The sequence below is a fragment of the Cavia porcellus genome, unplaced genomic scaffold (genome assembly GCF_034190915.1).
Source record: "Cavia porcellus strain 051 isolate PalLab524CR breed Dunkin Hartley unplaced genomic scaffold, mCavPor4.1 scaffold_15, whole genome shotgun sequence".
Classification (NCBI taxonomy): Eukaryota; Metazoa; Chordata; class Mammalia; order Rodentia; family Caviidae; genus Cavia; species Cavia porcellus.
The window spans coordinates 5,534,495-5,551,561 of NW_026947498.1; the positions used below are offsets into that span (position 1 = coordinate 5,534,495).

At 46.6% G+C, this 17,067-nt stretch overlaps 1 protein-coding gene across 1 annotated transcript in view; it reads left to right on the forward strand.

The window, feature by feature from the left end:
• The first annotated feature begins 15,836 nt into the window (after window positions 1–15,836).
• Dyrk1a (dual specificity tyrosine phosphorylation regulated kinase 1A) overlaps window positions 15,837–17,067 on the forward strand; it is a 128,456-nt gene continuing 127,225 nt past the window's right edge. The window contains exon 1 of the mRNA XM_013146115.3: window positions 15,837–15,975. The gene's annotated coding sequence lies outside the window, so the exon portion shown is untranslated. The remainder of the gene's footprint in view (window positions 15,976–17,067) is intronic.

Genomic DNA, 17,067 nt, shown 5'->3' on the forward strand with positions numbered 1-17,067 from the left:
ATCTGAGGCAACTTGTAACAAGATGTGAACTCCAAAGGCTTGGTGGCTCCGTCCCTACTGCACTTCCAGTGCTTGCAGCTCCCATGGCCTCTTTTTCTGCTCCAACCTTGCAGTTTTCCTCAAACAATTCACATTTCTGGCTTCTCCAAACCTCTGGGGTCTCCGCTGCCACATACGCCTGCCGTGATGTTCTGTGTTGCCAGAGGCACAGAATCACAGACTTAGTGACCTCTGAAACTGTGAGCCAAAAACAAATCTGGCCTCCTTTTAAGTTAGTTATCTCAGGCACTTTGTGACAGTGATAGAAACTCCAAACTCCATAAAAATACTCACGCGCATTTAAAGTCTCATGTGACACCAGTATTCACCGCAGCACTGCTTATATAGCAGAGTTGGGGAAATCTCAAAGTTCTGATTAAGTATATTTTGCTGTACCCATAAAATACAACATCCCACATTAATGACAATAAGGAAGGCTCTGTATGCTGGGATAGTAATATGGAAAGACCAGATTAAATGAAGAAACATCTACAACACATGCCACATTTGGGCGAAAAGCTAAAAGAAAGACTTTAGATGCACGCATTTTCATTTCCAAAGATTGCATCCAAGTCCGGGAGCTGACCAGAACCCAGCAGGCGCAGCAGCTCTGGGGAGGGGAACTGACTGACGGGCTCTCGGGGGTAAGATTGAACCTGCATTTCCTCTGTGCCACATTTCCCATCTTGTCATCTCATGTGTGGGTGTTGCCAGCACGGTCCCTGTCCACTGAGGCTGCTATAACAAAATGTCACAGATGCAATGGTTTACAAACAGTAGAAAGTGACTTCTCTCTAGCCTACAGGCTGTGAATTCCAAGACCAGAGTGTCGGCAGGGTCCGGCACTGGTGGGGGCCTGCTTCCTGGTTCACAGATGGCACTCCTGCTATAAAGTCAGTGAAAGGAGAAAACAGTCTTCTCCAATCTGTGTCATTGTATGTTGGAGAGGAGGAGGAGAAAAAGCAAGCTTTCAAGCCCCCCCCCCCAAGTTCTCTCTGTGCAGTTCAGGCCTGCCTTGAACTCATTATGTAGCCCATGCTGGCCTTGAACAGTGGTCCTCCTGCCTCTGTTTCCCAAGTGCTTAGGACTGCAGGCTTGTACCATCACTCCCAGTTGCAGTGTCTTTTTATAAAAGCATTAATCCCATTAATGAGGACTCTATTGTCCTGTTGTAATCATTTTTTTTTTTTTTGAGACAGAGTTTTCTTTAAGCTGTTAAATCTCCCAGTCTGGAGTCTGGGCTGGAACTTGGGATCCTCTGATCCTTCTGCCTCATTCTCTGAGACTGTTGAGATTAGTTATGTGCTACCACTTCTGGCAGCTAATCACCTCTTAAAAGTCTACCTCCTAATATCATCATGTTGAGGGTTAGGTTTCAACACGTGAATTTCAGAGGACACAAGCATTCAGGTCATAGCACTCCCTAAAAATACTTTAAAGAAAGAAAGGAGTGTGGACATTGGTAGTTGAAGTAGGGGGGAAAAAAAGCCACGTGACGATTTAACCTAGAGCCCTGGCAGTATGGAGGTAGTTGGACTGGACAGACTCGGAGAAATTATTTGGTGGTTACCTTTCCCCCTTTAACTTTGAGTGTTTGATATTTTGTCTCAGCAACAAGAAAAGTAACTAAAACAGAATTTGTTGCCTGAGAACTGGGGTCATTTCTGGGACTCTACCCAATCATTTGGTTCAGGAGCCTTTGGTAATGCCTTGAGGGACGAGTTTGGAAAGGTTCAGAGATGCCAGAGGAAAAAGGAGAGCTGGAAAGCCTTAGAGTGTATGGGAGATTCTTGTCAGAGCCTAGGAGACCAGAAGGCTGATAGAAATCCTATGGGTAAAGTCCAGGCTCAGGAGCCTTCTTCTGGGAAGCAGGACTGATCACGACGCCTGTTGGGCTCCAGACAATGTGTGTTACATCTTGGCAGAAAGTTTGTCTGCATTTTGCCTGAAACTGAGATCAAGGGTGGTGGACTAATTAATCTGGCAGAAGAAATTTCAAGGCAGTTGAATACTGACATGGTAGCTTGACTACCATTGGGAAATTTTAGCCAGATTTGCATTGAGAAGGAGGAAGAGAACAGAAAAATTGGCTTGATGGCATCATAAGAAGCAGGAGGATCTCACCCTTTGCAGTCTCAAAACTGCAAAAGTGAAAGACTTTGCTCTGAGAAGAAAGTCATGGAGAACCATATTTCAAAATTACCGTGGCCTAGAGAATTTGTTCCTTGGAAATGGATTCAGAGTGCTCATCCATCCAGGCACTCAAGTGTACAGGTGAGAGAGAGAGAGAGAGAGGAAGAGAGAAGCCTGGCTACTCTTCCAGCTGGCAGCAGGCAGCTCTGTTTTCATGCACGTGGAGAATGAAGAGTTGTGGGGACAGGAAGGCATCCACCAGATCTCAGAAGGCCTGCGAGGCCAGGCAGTGTGGCCCTGAAAGGGCAGCATATGAAACTGTGAATGGTGCAGTGGAGACCCCAGAGGGCAGTGGCAGCCAGGAACCAAAGACAGAGAGAGAGAAGGGGGAAGGAAGATGCTCAGAACCACTTCTGGACACGCCCCCAGTGACCTACTCCCTCCCATTTGGCTCCACCCCTAAAGTCCCCTACCTGCCAACAGCACCATAGGCTGGTGACCAAATCGTTAGCACACTGGGTTTTGGCCGATTTCCCAGATCCGAGCTAGACAGGGAGCCTGCAGACATAGACAGATACTGTGTGGCACACTTGTTAATCTTGTTTTTATGGCTTCAGGGTTTTATGGTGTGTTTCTTTATTTATGTTTTGGAGACAGGGTCTTGCTATGTAGTTCAGGCTGGCCTTGAACCCCTGGCAGTCCTCCTGGATCAGACTTCCGAGTCCTGGGATTACAGGCATGCACCATCATGCCTGGCTTGTGGTATATTTAGAAAGGCCTTCACTCAAAATGTATTTAAAGATTCTTACATATATTCCTCTAACATTTATAAGGTTAATTTTTACTTCAAAAATTTTTATCCATTAATAATTAATTTTGGTGTAAAATCCAACTTTATTTTTATCCATATGGCTGTTCTGTTGTGCCAACATCATTAATGAGTAACTCATTTTCTTCCCACAACTTTAAAATGTCCTTTTATTGGATATAAATAATTCCTGTGCTTATAGTTCTGGACTCAATCTACTCTGCTACATCTTTCTTTTTCGTGCACTAACTTCTCACTTTTAATTATTTTAGTTCTCTAGTATATTTTAATATGTGGTACATGCGTAATTACTCTATTGTTTGTTTTGTTTTTGTTTTTGAGACATAGTCTCACTGTGTAGTTCAGGCCAACCTTGAGTTCACTATGTAACCTAGGATGGCCTCAAATTCTCAGTGATCCTCCTGTCTCAGCCTCCCAAGTACTGGGATTATAGGCATATTCCACCATGCCTGGCCCCCTTGTTACTTTTTTATTTCAGGGTTTTATTGGTTGGATAATGATAAATCATTCCATATAAATTTTAGAAACAATCTTTCAAGTTATAAAATAGTTCATAAATTATACACATACACCTATATATACATATATATGTGTATATATATGTATAATGGGGAGGTTTTTAATTTTTATGTTATTGTGTATCTATCTTCAAATACATTATATACTTTCTAGCACTATAACATTTATGTAGAACTTGCACATTTTTTCATTTTGTTTTTGAGACAGGTTTTGCCGTGTAGTTTAGACTGGCCTCAAATTCACAGCAATCTTTTTGCCTCAGCCTTCCCAGTGCTGGATTACAGGCATGCATCACCACACCTGGCTAGATTTTGCACATTTTATGGTAAATAAAAATTTTATTACTACTTATTTCAGTTGAGAAAGGGATTTTTTTCTTACTAACAAACTACCTTTTTTTGTATCAAGGAAAACTACTGATTTATTTGTATTAATTTTACCCAGCCATGTCACAGTATTTTCTTGCTATTTGTAATATTTTCTCACTTCATTCTCTCAGGTTTGCTATGTAAACAACATCATTTGCATATAACAATTACAAAAACCAAGACCCCTAGAAAATTCTCAAGTCCTGGTTATGACACGAGACACTCTCATCTTGTTTCTGATTTAAATTACAGTGTTCCATGCATTCTCTGTCAAGCATGAGGCTGCATTTATTATTCTATTTGATCATGTTTTTGATGTAGTTGTGTCTTAGTTTCACTAACAGTATTTTAAAAAATAAAAATGGCTGCTATTAAATAATTTTGTAATCTATAGAAACATTTTTCTTTTTGATATTATAATATCGTGAATTGCTTTAATAGAGATCAATAATTCAAGATCTTGACACTTTAACTTTTTTGATTATATGCTATATGTTGTCATGTAACATTTGCCTAATATTTCACTCAGAATTTGTGCCTTATCAGTCTTGAATTACATTATTCTGCAGTTTTCTTTTTTGTGAAAAAAATATATATATATTTGTTTTGTTTTTGATATAGGGTCTCTGTGTAGCCCAGACTGGGCCTGAACTTGCAGCAGTCCTCCTGCCTCAGCCTTAGGGGTAGGGTTAGAGTTAGGGTTAGGGTTGGGATTACAGCCATGTGCCACCTGGCTTAGCTTTTTGTGCTATAACTGTTGAGTCAACAAGCTAACATCACAAAAAAGACTTGGGGAGATTTCTTTCACTTTCTACCCTAAGGCAATTTAAATAATGATGGAGCTGCTCATCCTTTAATGCTTTTGATAGACTCCATTCCCAGCCCATCTGGTCACGGGATATTTGAAAGGGAGTTGTCTAGTTTGGCCCCTTTCTGGATCAATTTTTATAATACGTATTTCTGGTGAAAATTAGTCATTGCATTTTGGTTTTATATATATTTGTATAATTGAACAAAGTACTTAAATTTTTTTCTTTGATTATTGCTTTAGCTATAATGCAGAAATTTTTTTTTTTAATTGGTACCGGGGATCAAACTCACGACCATGCGCTTGCAAGGCAGGCACTTATGCTGCTGAGCTAAATCCCCAGTCCAATTCTTATGGTTTTTATTGTTTTTCTTTTTTTTTTTTTTTTTTTTTCATTTTTCTTTCTCTCTTTTTTTTGAGACAGCCTAGGCTGTCCTCAAACTCATAGCAATCCTCTGTGAGTTTGTTTAGGAAGAAAATATTTCTTTTGGTTTTGTACCTGGGATCGAACTTGTGACCTCGCGCTTGCCAGGCAGGCACTTATGCAGCTGAACTAAATCCCCGACACAAGAAAACATTTCTTTACAATGTATTTCTATGTATTTTTTTAATTATTATTTTTTTATAATCTGTCTTATTAAAGTCCTCTTTATCCTGGGTTATTTTCAGTTTATTTTCTCTTTATATCTTTATTTTCTTTTTTCAGTGTGTTGATTTTACATGAATATATTTTTGTTGTTTTTTCAGTTTTGTTTCATTTTTATTCTTTGTGACAGGGTTTCACTATGTAATTCAAACTGGGTTTGAACTCTGTGTAGGCCAGGCTGGCCTCAAACTCATGTGACCCTCCTGCCTTAGTCTCTCCAATGCTGGGATTACAGCCATGCGGCAACACACCATGTTTCTTTATGTTCCTTTCAATTCTCAGCTTTCATTTCTCGAATCACTATTTCAGTTTCTTTCCTAAGTTTTTACCTCTTTGGGCTGTCAGGGTTTATTTGCTGAACTCTTGATCTCTAGTTGTGCTTCCTTGTGGTAGAGGAAATGACTCCATTCTGAAATTCAGTGGTGTCTGTTCTGAACCAAGTTCTGCTTTGTCACAATTTCCATCCCCTCAGTAGCAATATTTCCCATTTCAGGTAGTCACCTCCCATCTTTTTGCTTTTTACCATTCATTTCGGTCGACATAATTATATAAGTTGTATCTAGTTCCTTGTTGAAGTCATGAATGTTGCTTAAATTGCTTTTCTTAGGGACATGCAGAACTCAGATGTCTGGGGTGCGGGAGGGGCTGGAGCTGTGGCCCTCAGCATTGAGACGTGTGTTCTGGGGAGTGAGGCCAGGCTGCTCCCAGCCTCACCACCCTCAGTCACCCGAAAACACAATGGAGTTGAAGGTTTTCTTGATTCATTAGAAAGAAAGCAGTGAGGAGAAAACAGATAGTGAGATGGAGGTATAAACTCAATAATATCAGACATTACATTACATCGAAATGGACTACATTCTACAACTAAAAGGCAAAGACTGTCAGGGTCAATGAAAGAGACCCAACTATATATGACTTCTCAAACTCACACTTTATTAATTGATTAAGTTATTATTATTATTATTATTATTTTGTCTTTTTCGTTTTCATTGGTACCAGGGATCGAACTCATGACTGCCTGCTTGCAAGGCAGGCGCTTATGCCGCTGAGCTAAATCCCCAGCCCCTGATTAAATTATTTTTTGAGACAGGGTCTCTCTGTAGCCCATGCTGGCCTTGAACTCATGGTGACCCTCCTGCTTCAGCCATATCCAGTGCTGGATATGATTCTTGAGAAAAATCTTTCAGTCTACAAAAGTGTGAATCAGAGCAGAGGTTACACTCCAGTAAGGAAGCCCTGGCTATGATGAAAGGGCTCACTCATGGGCATTCTGTTTTAACACGGCCTGCGATTTTCCTGGCTTAAGAGCAAGCCAAACGTGGAAGCCATGATTCCTTCTAAGCATGGCCCCTCTGAGAGAGGTGCACCCTGGTCCACACCCCAGGCCACGCTGGAGGCACAGAGCTCTTTCCCTGTGGTATGGAAACAGAAACCTGTCCAGGCAGCGCTTGGGGCTGGGCTCACCTGGAGCAATGCCAGGCAGACAGGGTCTACTTGGTGATGTCCAGTGCTGAAGGTCTTCGGCCATTAGACAGGAACTCCAGGGCCCTGGCCTCTATTTTTTCTCCTGATTCTAAATATAAATATGCTCTACAACGCACCACCTGGAAAAGTTGCCCCAACATTTTATTTAACACATGGTACAATTTTATCATTTTAAAAAAAGGATTTGAATTTTGTAATTTTTATTATAAAATTGAAGTGATATAGAACACCACTCAAAGACTCCCTTGTATCATCCAACATTTTTCTCCTGGGGTGAACCGTTTTATTTCCATTCGGGGACACGCGTCTTAACCGCGCCTCTGTCCCTGGATGAGCGGGTCCAGGAGCCTCCCAGGGGCCCCTTGAGCCACGCCCTGGGCAGGGCGAAGGCCTGGGAAAGTGCAGAGGGGGACACACTGGGAGATGAATGTGTTATGTTTTTCTTTTATAAAATTTTTAGAAAAAAAGTTTTTTTTATTTATTTATCTATTTAGGTACCAAGGATTGAACTCATGACCTTGCACTTGCCAGGCAGGTACTTGTGCTGCTGAGCTATATTCCTGGCTAAAATTTTTTATTTTACTTTTGTTATATAAAATCAAGCAAAACTAATGAAGAATAAAGTCAATTAAAACAACGCAGTGTAAATGACACAGGGTTTCAAAACAAGATAACAGGAAATCAACAATGGCTACCGTAATGCCTCGTCTTCAAAATTAGCTGCAGATACCTTCAGACATAGGAAAATCAAACAGAACAGAACCAATAAAAGGGGCTGGAGGTTTAGCTCAGCGGCATAAGCGCCTGCCCTGCAAGCAGGCAGTCGTGAGTTCAATCCTTGGTACCGATAAAAAGGAAAAAGACCAAAAAAAAAAGAACCGATAAAAACAAAACAATGAATGTGTAAAGGATTTCAAAACAAGATGAGTAAACCCAAAATGGCTACTGTAACATATCTTATCTTTGAAATAACTGCCCATGTCGTAAGATAATAAAATCAAAACAGAATAAAACCAAACCAAACCAAACAATGAAACCTACACAGGACTTTAACACAAGATAGTAGGGGATTAACAGGGCCACCACCCTCAGCAGCTGAGCCCCATAGGTGCTACGGTGTGTACTGTTATCCTCTGAATAGGTGCTCAGCCCACTGGCCTAGACCTGCAAGGTCAGTGACACTAAACACTTCTAGCCTGAAGTATTTTGCCTCAGTAGCCGTCCCCACGGTCTGGCCTATGCTTCTCTGTATCGGCTGGCTGCACTGGGGTGGGGGCCACCTTGGCTCTTCTTGTCTCCTGGCCCACGCACTGGGAGGGGCTGGTGTCTGCTCGTCCTTCCGCAGCCCACACACGGCACCACTCTTTCCTTCCTTCCCTTCTCTTCCCTTCCTCTTTCTTTTTTCTTTCTTTTCTCCGTTTCTTGAAGCAGGGTCTCACTATGTAGACCAGGCTGGCCTCAGACTCATGGAGTTCCTCTTGTCTCAGCTTCCCAAGTGCTGAGATTATAGGTGTGTGCCACCGTTCCCAGCCTAACTCGAGATATGTAAAACTTTTCTAAACCAGGTATGGTGGCATTTGTACTCACAGCACTCAGGAGGCTGAGGCAGGAAGATTGCCAGAGCCCAGGCCAAGCTGATTACAGAGCAAGACTGTCTCAACACACAAAAAAGGAAGAAAGTGGGCGGGTGCATGTGTGTGTGTATATGTTAAATTTTCTTTTGTTTTTAAAATTAATTTTATTGGTATATTTTGGATATATGTAATGATCACATTCATTATAGGGAATTTGTTTCTGTATGTATCTTGATTCTTTTTCCCCACTCCTTTCCGCACCCTTCAAACCCCTCTTACCCTCACTTACAAAAGCTTTATTTCCATGTTTTTTTCTTCTCTTCTCTTGTCTTTTCCCTTCCTCCCCTTCTCCCTCTCCCGCCCTTGTTTGCCCTCCCCTGGGTCCTTATCTACACTTTCGGGTTCTCACACCAGAGAAACAATGTTATATTTAAACACAGGTGTCCATTTATTTCGCTTGAAATTAGGGTTTCAAGGTGTATCCATTTAGCTACAAATGTCTCAAGTTTGTCCCCTAAGGCAGAGTAATGATCCACTGTATATAAAAACCACACTTTTGGACCGGGGATGCAGATCAGAGGCACAGTGCTTGTCTGACAAGCACAAGGGTGTGAGTTCGATTCCTGGTACTAAAATAAAAATCGATCAGTCAATCAATAAATACCACATTTTCTTTATCCATCCATCTGTTGCTGGGCATCTGGGCTGTTTCCAAGATCTGGCTGTTCTAAACTGTGCCGCTATAAATGAGCATGCACATCCCACAGTGGTATGCCGCTCTTTGGGGAAGACTCCTAGAAGCTGGGTTGATTGGACCCTCTAGTTTTAGTCATCAGTGTCTTCTAGAAGAATCCTTATCTGCAGGACATGGCCTGCATCCCTCCTTCATTGCATGAAAAGTGAAAATGTCTCCAGTGACCCACACAAAGCTTCCAGCACAGCACTGTTCTCAGGTGACGTTTCCGGCACGGAAACTTTAGGCCCTTTCTTGCTTCAAGGCAGCAATTTCCCAGGGAAGGGCGAGTCTCCTCCCAGTCCAGTGCCCCTGCCTGATTCTGGGATGCCTGGGTGCTTCCTGCCAGTCTGAGAGCCTTGACTGCCTCCACCTTGGCGTAGCTTCTTTTCTCATTGCTGACACAAAATACCCAACACAACACCAACACAACATACCTGAAGTTAAAGAGGGCGGTTCATGTGGCTCACAGTTTGTGGATGTTTCAGTCCACAGTCAGCTGACTCCAAGGCAGGGTGGTGTGGCACCGGGGCTTCGCAGAGGGGAAACAGCCCATGGCAGCCAGAAGACTGGCACAGCAGGATGCAAGGGACAGCAGCAGCTTCTGTCTACCCCTCTTGTAGTCTGCCTAGGCTCTTGGGCACAGGGTGGAATGGAACCAATCAGTGGAGTAATTTAGTAATCAGTTGCCCTTAATCCCAGGATCACACACTCCAGACCCATCCTCCTCTGAAAAGCCCCATGCACGACCCGGAAGGCCCTGGGGGACATCTAGACACAGCCATAACAGAGTCCCAAGTTGGGCCTGTTTACCATGGACCTTGGTTTTTCTGTCCATTCAGAACCCCACACGCTGGGCCTCTGCTCTGCTCAGCCCAGGAATATATTCCTATTTCCGCTGTCCACCTTGGACCCTGGCCTCTACCCCAGTCCACTGTGCCGGGCAAGCTAGAAGGAGCCATCAGAGGTCCTCTGGGCTCGGGGAAGGACCTAGCACTAGGCCCCTGCTGCCACTCCCGGGGTGCCCTTTCCTCTCGTGTTTCCAGCAAAAGAAACCTGGTCTCTGTGAGCATGCCTGCCAGAGAGGCAGCCTCCTGTGCTGCTTCACAGTGCCCTGGCCACCCCTGCTCTGACATTCCAGCCCTCCCTATCTGCAGGAAGTCTGCACCCCAGCAGGGAGAGGAGGGCCGGAAGCAGATGGCCGCTGTGTGACCCACTGCGGAAAGGGTATTTCTCCTCTTGGAACTATTTCCTGGTTTTAGTTGCTGGCTTACTATACCCAGCTCTTGCTGTTGTGTGCAATTCTGGGGTGATTTCTGTCTTTCTTTCTTTCTTTTGTCTTTTTTGAGGCACGGTCTCACTATGCAGTTCAGGCTGGACTTGAACTCAGTTTGTAGCCCAGGCTGGCCTCAGACTTGCAGTGATCTTTCTGTCTCAGCTGGGGTTACAGGCTTGTGCCCGGCCAGCTTTGTTCTTTCCAAAACATTTCTTTGGTGCCCAGTATATCTGAGGCACCAAAGACCAGCACTCCAGGAAGGATGAGGGTAGCTCAGTGGTGGCAGAGAGCTTGCCTGCTGTGAAGGCGGCCCTGGGTTTGACCCCAGCGCCACGACAGACACACACAGACACAAAACCAAAGCAAAACACAACACAAACACGCAAGGGGAGCCAGGTTCTTGCCCTGCAGGGTATTGCGGTTGCCCTGGCCAATGGAAAAGGAAACCCAGAGTGGACACATAGGGAGGTGAGTGCCTGGACAAGCCAGGAGGTCACTGGGGAAGGACAGCAGACAAGAAGTGGCAAGTTGCATTCTGGGGGCATGAACTGGGCAAGGCTCGGCAGGAAAGGCTGAACGGTCAGGATGTAAGGTGGGGAGTGCCAAACTGGGGTGTATGAATGTTACCTCCTCTCAGCTTTTCAGCAGGCGGTGACAGGGTACTCAGTTTATCACTATTATTTTTATTAGTCCATGTTTGCGTGGGAAGTTGTAGTGGATGTAACACATTGCCATTCTTTTTACATCCCCTTCCTCTCTCTCCTTCCTTACGTCCCTCCATCTCCTGGTTCCCTTCTCATTTGCTATATCCCCTTCTGTTTCCTATTATGTCTTTTATTTTGCTTTTCAATTTATTTATGATGTGTGTTTCTCAAATGAGAGCAACCATGTAATATTTAAGCTTGTTTATCTGATTTTTTTTCATTTAACTTCATGGTTTTAAAGTGCTCCTATTTTCGAACAAATGATTCAAATTCTCCTTCTTCTTGGCAGAGTAGTACTCCAGTACAAATACCACATCTGGGTACAGAATTTAGGTCCTCCGCAGCTGTGAGGAGCAGGAGCAGGACAAAGGACAGAGGGTTCAGGGAAGTGGGAGGAGGTGAGGCTGGCATTTTTATTTTATGCTCCTCTGTTCACTTTGGATTTTTAAGCCATGTACTTGAATTTTTTATCTTAAAAACAAGCTGTCTTTATCTGGGAAATGGAATTAGTCATTGCTTCTCTCTTACTCTTTACATTTTATGTGAACTACAAAGAAAGGAAATATAATAAATGGTCTTTGCGTTAAAAATCCGGATGTCAGCTGGGCATGAGGATGAATGCTTGTTAGGTATTCTGGCACTAGATCACAAGTTCGAGTCCTGGCTGAGAATTTAGGGAGATCTTGTCTCAAAAAATAAAAAGCGCACGGGATATAGCCCAGAGCACCCTGGGTTCAATTTCCAGCTGCAGAGAAGGAAAAATGAGATCTGGGAGTGGAAGACTTACAGACAGCTGAGCCAGGTAGAGACGTCGTAGGCGATCAGAGCGCGGGGCCTTAAAGATGGAGGCGGAGCAGAAGCAGAGAGCGCATCACAGCTGCGGGGGCGGGCGCTCCGGACAAAATGCAATGACTACACCTGCTTCCTGAGGGGTATCCATGTGCTAAGTAGGCCTCAGTTACCTGGAGGGACCTTCGTCCCTCACGCACACTGCTCCGGGACCTGCTTCCCCGCTGGCTCAACGCCACCTGAGCGACCACACTTGTGATCTTATTGGCCGGTCACAGTTTTGTCCCGCCTCGGGTGGTTTTGCTTGCTAAAACTTCCTTTGAGAAGCGGGCTCATGGCCAACCCACTTTCTGGTTCCCCTCCTGTCTGTCTTAGGATCTGTCTTTCCCTCAATATTTCCTGCTCTTCTCCGTTGTTACTCCGAATTCCTTCTTCGGTTTTGGCTCACACAGACTCGGGGAACCCGACATCTGGCAGGTTGGGAGTGGTAGCATTTTCCTTACGTCATTTGGGGGGCCTGATGTCCTCCCTATGTTAGAAGCACACAGGCATGGGCAGAGAGGTCTGCTGACCCGTGTGGATGGACCCTTGGGCTCTGACCCCTTGAGCTGCTGTATGGGCGTGGGGGTAGAAGGCTGTTATTTTCCCATTTACAGTACAGAAGTTAACACCTCGAAGGCCCGACTAGGCTTCCACCCGGGGGGAAATGGCCAAATCCATGGTTTCTCAAGCCGGGTGTGAGCCGGGCTGGGCAGCCCCGTAGTGAACCCTAGGGTGCGAGAAGCTGCGTCCTAACACTCAGTCACCACTAGCATTCCTTTGCTCCGCTGCGGTTCCCTCCTGCTCTGCTGACTACCACAGTCTTTTCTGGGGCTCAGGAGAAATTCCATCTGTGTCACGTTAAAACACCATTTCCTGCTTCTAAAAATGACTTGACCTGGGTTGGGGATTTAGTTCAGCGGCATAAATGCCTGCCTTGCAAGCAGGGGGTCGTGAGTTCGATCCCCAGTACAGATAAAAAGGAAAAAGAAAAGAAAAAAAAAAAAAAAGACTTACCATAGCCAAGTGTGGTGGTGCATGTCTGTAATCCCAGCACTTAGAAGGCTGAGGCAGGAGGATCACTGTGTGTTCTAGGCCAGCCTGAAGTACATAGTGAGATCCTGTCTCAAAAAGCCAAAAACAACAAAATCACCCCAACAAAACAACTTTTAAAACTATTTTAATTAACATAAAAATGTGCTAACAATGACATAGGAGATTAGGGCATGGCAAAACCGGATGGAGGGGACAGTAGGTACGACCTGTTAATTATAAAATTTTGGACACATGCACAGAGCAGTTCTCCAAAACCTGGCACAAGCACTTCTTGCAAGAACTCAAGCAGGTTTTCAAGAGGACCACTCGACCTGTCGTCAGCCTGAGAAGCTGGACCACAGCACCGCCTGTCAGGACCCTTTGTGGAAGTTCTCGCGCTTCCCTCCCAGATTTGCACTGTATGACAGGTCACAGTGCCTAGAAGAGCTTGCTAGCATGACTTCCTTCACTATACCGTGCTCTGCTGCCTCCAGGATGTTGTTTTCTTTTTCCTCTTTAGTTGGTCCAAGGTCCTACAGAGCCAGTTTTTCCCTCATTGTTCACTTTTGTTTTTCAAAATTTGCTACTATTGTTTTGCTCATTTCACTTAATTTTTGAGACCCTAGAACCTGGTCTGTAGGGCTCTCTTCTCTCTGTGGCTTCCCATGGTCTCTCCTGTGTATGCGTCGGCCTCTGTGTTCAAATTTCATCTTGTTATCAACACAGTCCTTGCAGGCGAGGGCCCAGCTACCCGATTACCTCTGTGAAGACCAGACCTCCAGACAATCCTGCATAAATGACCTTGATGTGGCGGCAGGAACGTGGCTTTGCAGGCCCACCTGGGCGTGAATCCTGTCTTGGCCACTCTCTGGCGGTATGACCTTGGGAATGTCACATCATTCCTCATGCCGCCTTCTCTCACTCATAGCATGAAGCACTGCTGCGCGCCCAGGGGTGTTCTGGAATGAACGGGAAGGACAGGGAAGCTGTGGTCTGGTGGTGAAGGGGTCTTGCTTTAACTGATTTGTTTTTGTGGTATGGACAGATAGACCTGCAAGTGAATCTGAAGGGCGATTCTCAAATAGGAGCGCAGATTTAATCTCTGAACCTGGTCAATGCTAAATGAGTTTCTGCTTCCCAGGGCCTACCTGTGTCCACTGTTTTGGTGCCAGACATAATTTACAGGATACTTAGGTGAAGCCTATATGCAACCACTTAGGCACTCTAACCTGGACTCAGCAGTTCACTGATCGATGCTTGGTGAAGTTACAGTGAAGGGAATAGGATGCAGACAGGCCCAGGAAGGCCTTCTGTTCCTGCAGGTCTACAATGTCAAAATGCTGCCCCATCCTTGTAATCCTCTGGATTTATCTGACTGAAGATAACGTTGTATTTTTTTTCTTTTTTTTTAACTAATTTTTTTTTTTTTTTGAGACAGTCTCTCTATGCAGTCCAGGCCGGCCTTGAGTTCACTTTGTAGCCCAGACTGTTCTCAAACTCGCAACTATCCTCCGGCCTCAGCCTCCTCAGGGCTGGAATTACAGGCAGGTGCCACCCCTCCCGGTTTAAATTCATATTTCTGGAGGCACTGCGATGTTTGGTCTAGGTTTCCCGCGAACAATTAAGCAAGTTTCTTCCGTTACCAGCAAGAAACATTTACCTCTAATTTAGTGTTGGGGCTGCTTATGATTGTGACCGAAGTGTGATCCTGGCCACCAGGCTGGGAAGCAGGGAGAGAAGCAAGCAGGAGGAGGAAGCGCTGGGTTGTATGGACGGAAGTCTGAACTCCCAGAGATCAGGGAGTGAGCTCACCTCTGAATAGGGACATGCTTGGCCACTTCCTCTTTCTTCTAAACAATTACTTTCAATGTGGGATTTAATTACATTAACAGGGCAATTTTGAAAATGTCAGCGACCTAAAAGATTTTTTGGTTTTTTTTTTTTTTTGCCAATCAAGGCAATTTTTGGATACTGTGAAGAATCAGCCTAAAGCGGCAACCCTCTAAACCCAATTTAGTTCTAGTCTGATTTCTTTCAGGACCTGTGCTAATTTGAATCATATAACAAGGTTCTAGTAATTGTAAGAGGTAATGATTTTGTTGGAAAATATTTAAAGCAAACGCTTTTGAGTCACATAGAATACTGGCCAATATTTACATCTAGTAGTTTATCTGGTTATCTGCTGTTAACAGGGAAAGTTTAAACTCAAGAAAAAATTGGTATGAGCCGGGCACAGTGGCACACATCTGCAATCTTCAGCACTTGGGAGGTTGAAGCAGAAGGCTCACATAAGTTTGAGAACAGCCTGGGGTACAGAGAACAACCTTTAGTGACCTGACATAAGTCAACAGGCACCTTTTAAAGCAATTCACGAAAAGCCATTATCTTAAGAGTTTGTACAATATATATATTTTCAACCAGTGGGTTTTTATCAATTACAAAGTAGCCAGTATAGCATACATGAGTCTCACTACTGGAAGAGCACATCTAGCAATATCTAGCTAGGGAAGAGGGGCAGACTGGATAAAAATGAAGGCCCGAAATCAGTTAAGTTTTGATGTTAAGGCCAAGTGGGCAAATGAAGAATTTGGAAAATGATGTGATGTAGGAAAAGCGAGAGAGCCAAGTTATTGGCCAAGGAAAGCCACTGTACAGGGGATGCACGTAAGGGGGAATCCATGGAGGCAGCAGGCTGCGCCCCGAACGTGGGGAGGGACTAGAAGCCGATAGCGAGCATGGGAGACAATGCCCAGCCTAAAAAGTTTTGCTGACGGCTCGATCGGTCATCTGCGGGCACCGGTACATCGTGCAGGCGCGATGTGATCAAGGCGGCAGTGGCGGCGGCCGGGATTCCTGCGATGTCTGGAGCGCGGAGGCGGTTTCTCCCCGCCCCCACCCGGCCTCCGCGGGCGTCTTCGGGCGAGGGGGGCCGCGAGCCTAACGGAGGCCGTTCGGGACGCGCGGCCAGGGGGAAGGCAAGCGCGACGTCCGCACCGCGGTGAGCGCAGGGCCGGGCCGGCCGGGCCGCGGGTGGGCTGCCCTCCTTTCTCTCCCCTCCCCCCACCCCCGGCGGCGCGCGCCCCTCCCCCGCGCGGGCGGGGCTGCAGGCGCACAACGCGGAAGCCCGGGCTCCGGGGGCGGTGGCGGCGCGGGAGGCCTTGAGCGCGCTCCCCGGGCCGCAGTCAGCGCGGGCGCGGGCGCGGGCGCGGGCACCGGCCGAGGCGGGGGCGAGGCGGCCGGGAGGTGGCGGGCGGCCGCTCGCTCGCTGGCTCACAGGCCGACCGCCGCCTCGGCCCCCCCACCCCCCGTCCCTTTCCTCTTCCCTCCCTCGGCCGCCCGCCCCCCACCTTTCCCCTCCCCCGAGCGAATCACGCGCCGTCCTCTGACACTCGTAGCAGGCCCTAGCTCCGAATTTATCCTTCACGTGACCTGAGGGGGTTGGGTGGTTGGCTAGGGACTGAGGGGCGAGGGAAAGGAGGGAACGGAATCTGCCGTTACCCGAGCAACAGGCCCCGCCCGCCCGTTTGGGGACGGGGAGGGCGGGAGGAGGACGTCAGCACGTCAGCCGGGGTTTTGCGTTTTGATTGACAGTTGCTATAGCGACCGGGTCGGTCCGTCGCCATTTTGTTGGTTGGTTTTTTTTTAAACCCTTTCGCTTCCCGCCCGAATAATAATAAAAAGCCCCATTGGAGTGAGGCGGGGGTGGCGGCGGCAACCGCGGCGGGGGGATCCGGGGAGACTGCTGCCATCGCTGCTGCGGATCGCGGCCCAGCTCGGGCTAAGGGAACGGACGCCCCGAGCGGGGGGTGCGGGCGCCGCCGCCGCCGCCGCCGCTTGTGCTGCTGCTGTTCCTGCTGTTGGTGCTGCTGCCGCCGCCGGCGGGCGGGCGGGACCGGTGTGAGTGTGCGAGTGTGTGTGTGTGCGAGGGAGCGTGTGCGAGGGCGAGTGTGCGCGCGTGTGCGAGTGTGTGCGCGAGTGTCTGTCTGTCTGCCTGCGCGGGACTCGGGGGCGGGCGGTTCGGGGCGCTCCTGACGGAGAAGCCGAAGCCGCCGCCGTCTTCGCCGCCGCCGCCGCTCGGGCCCCGGCGCTC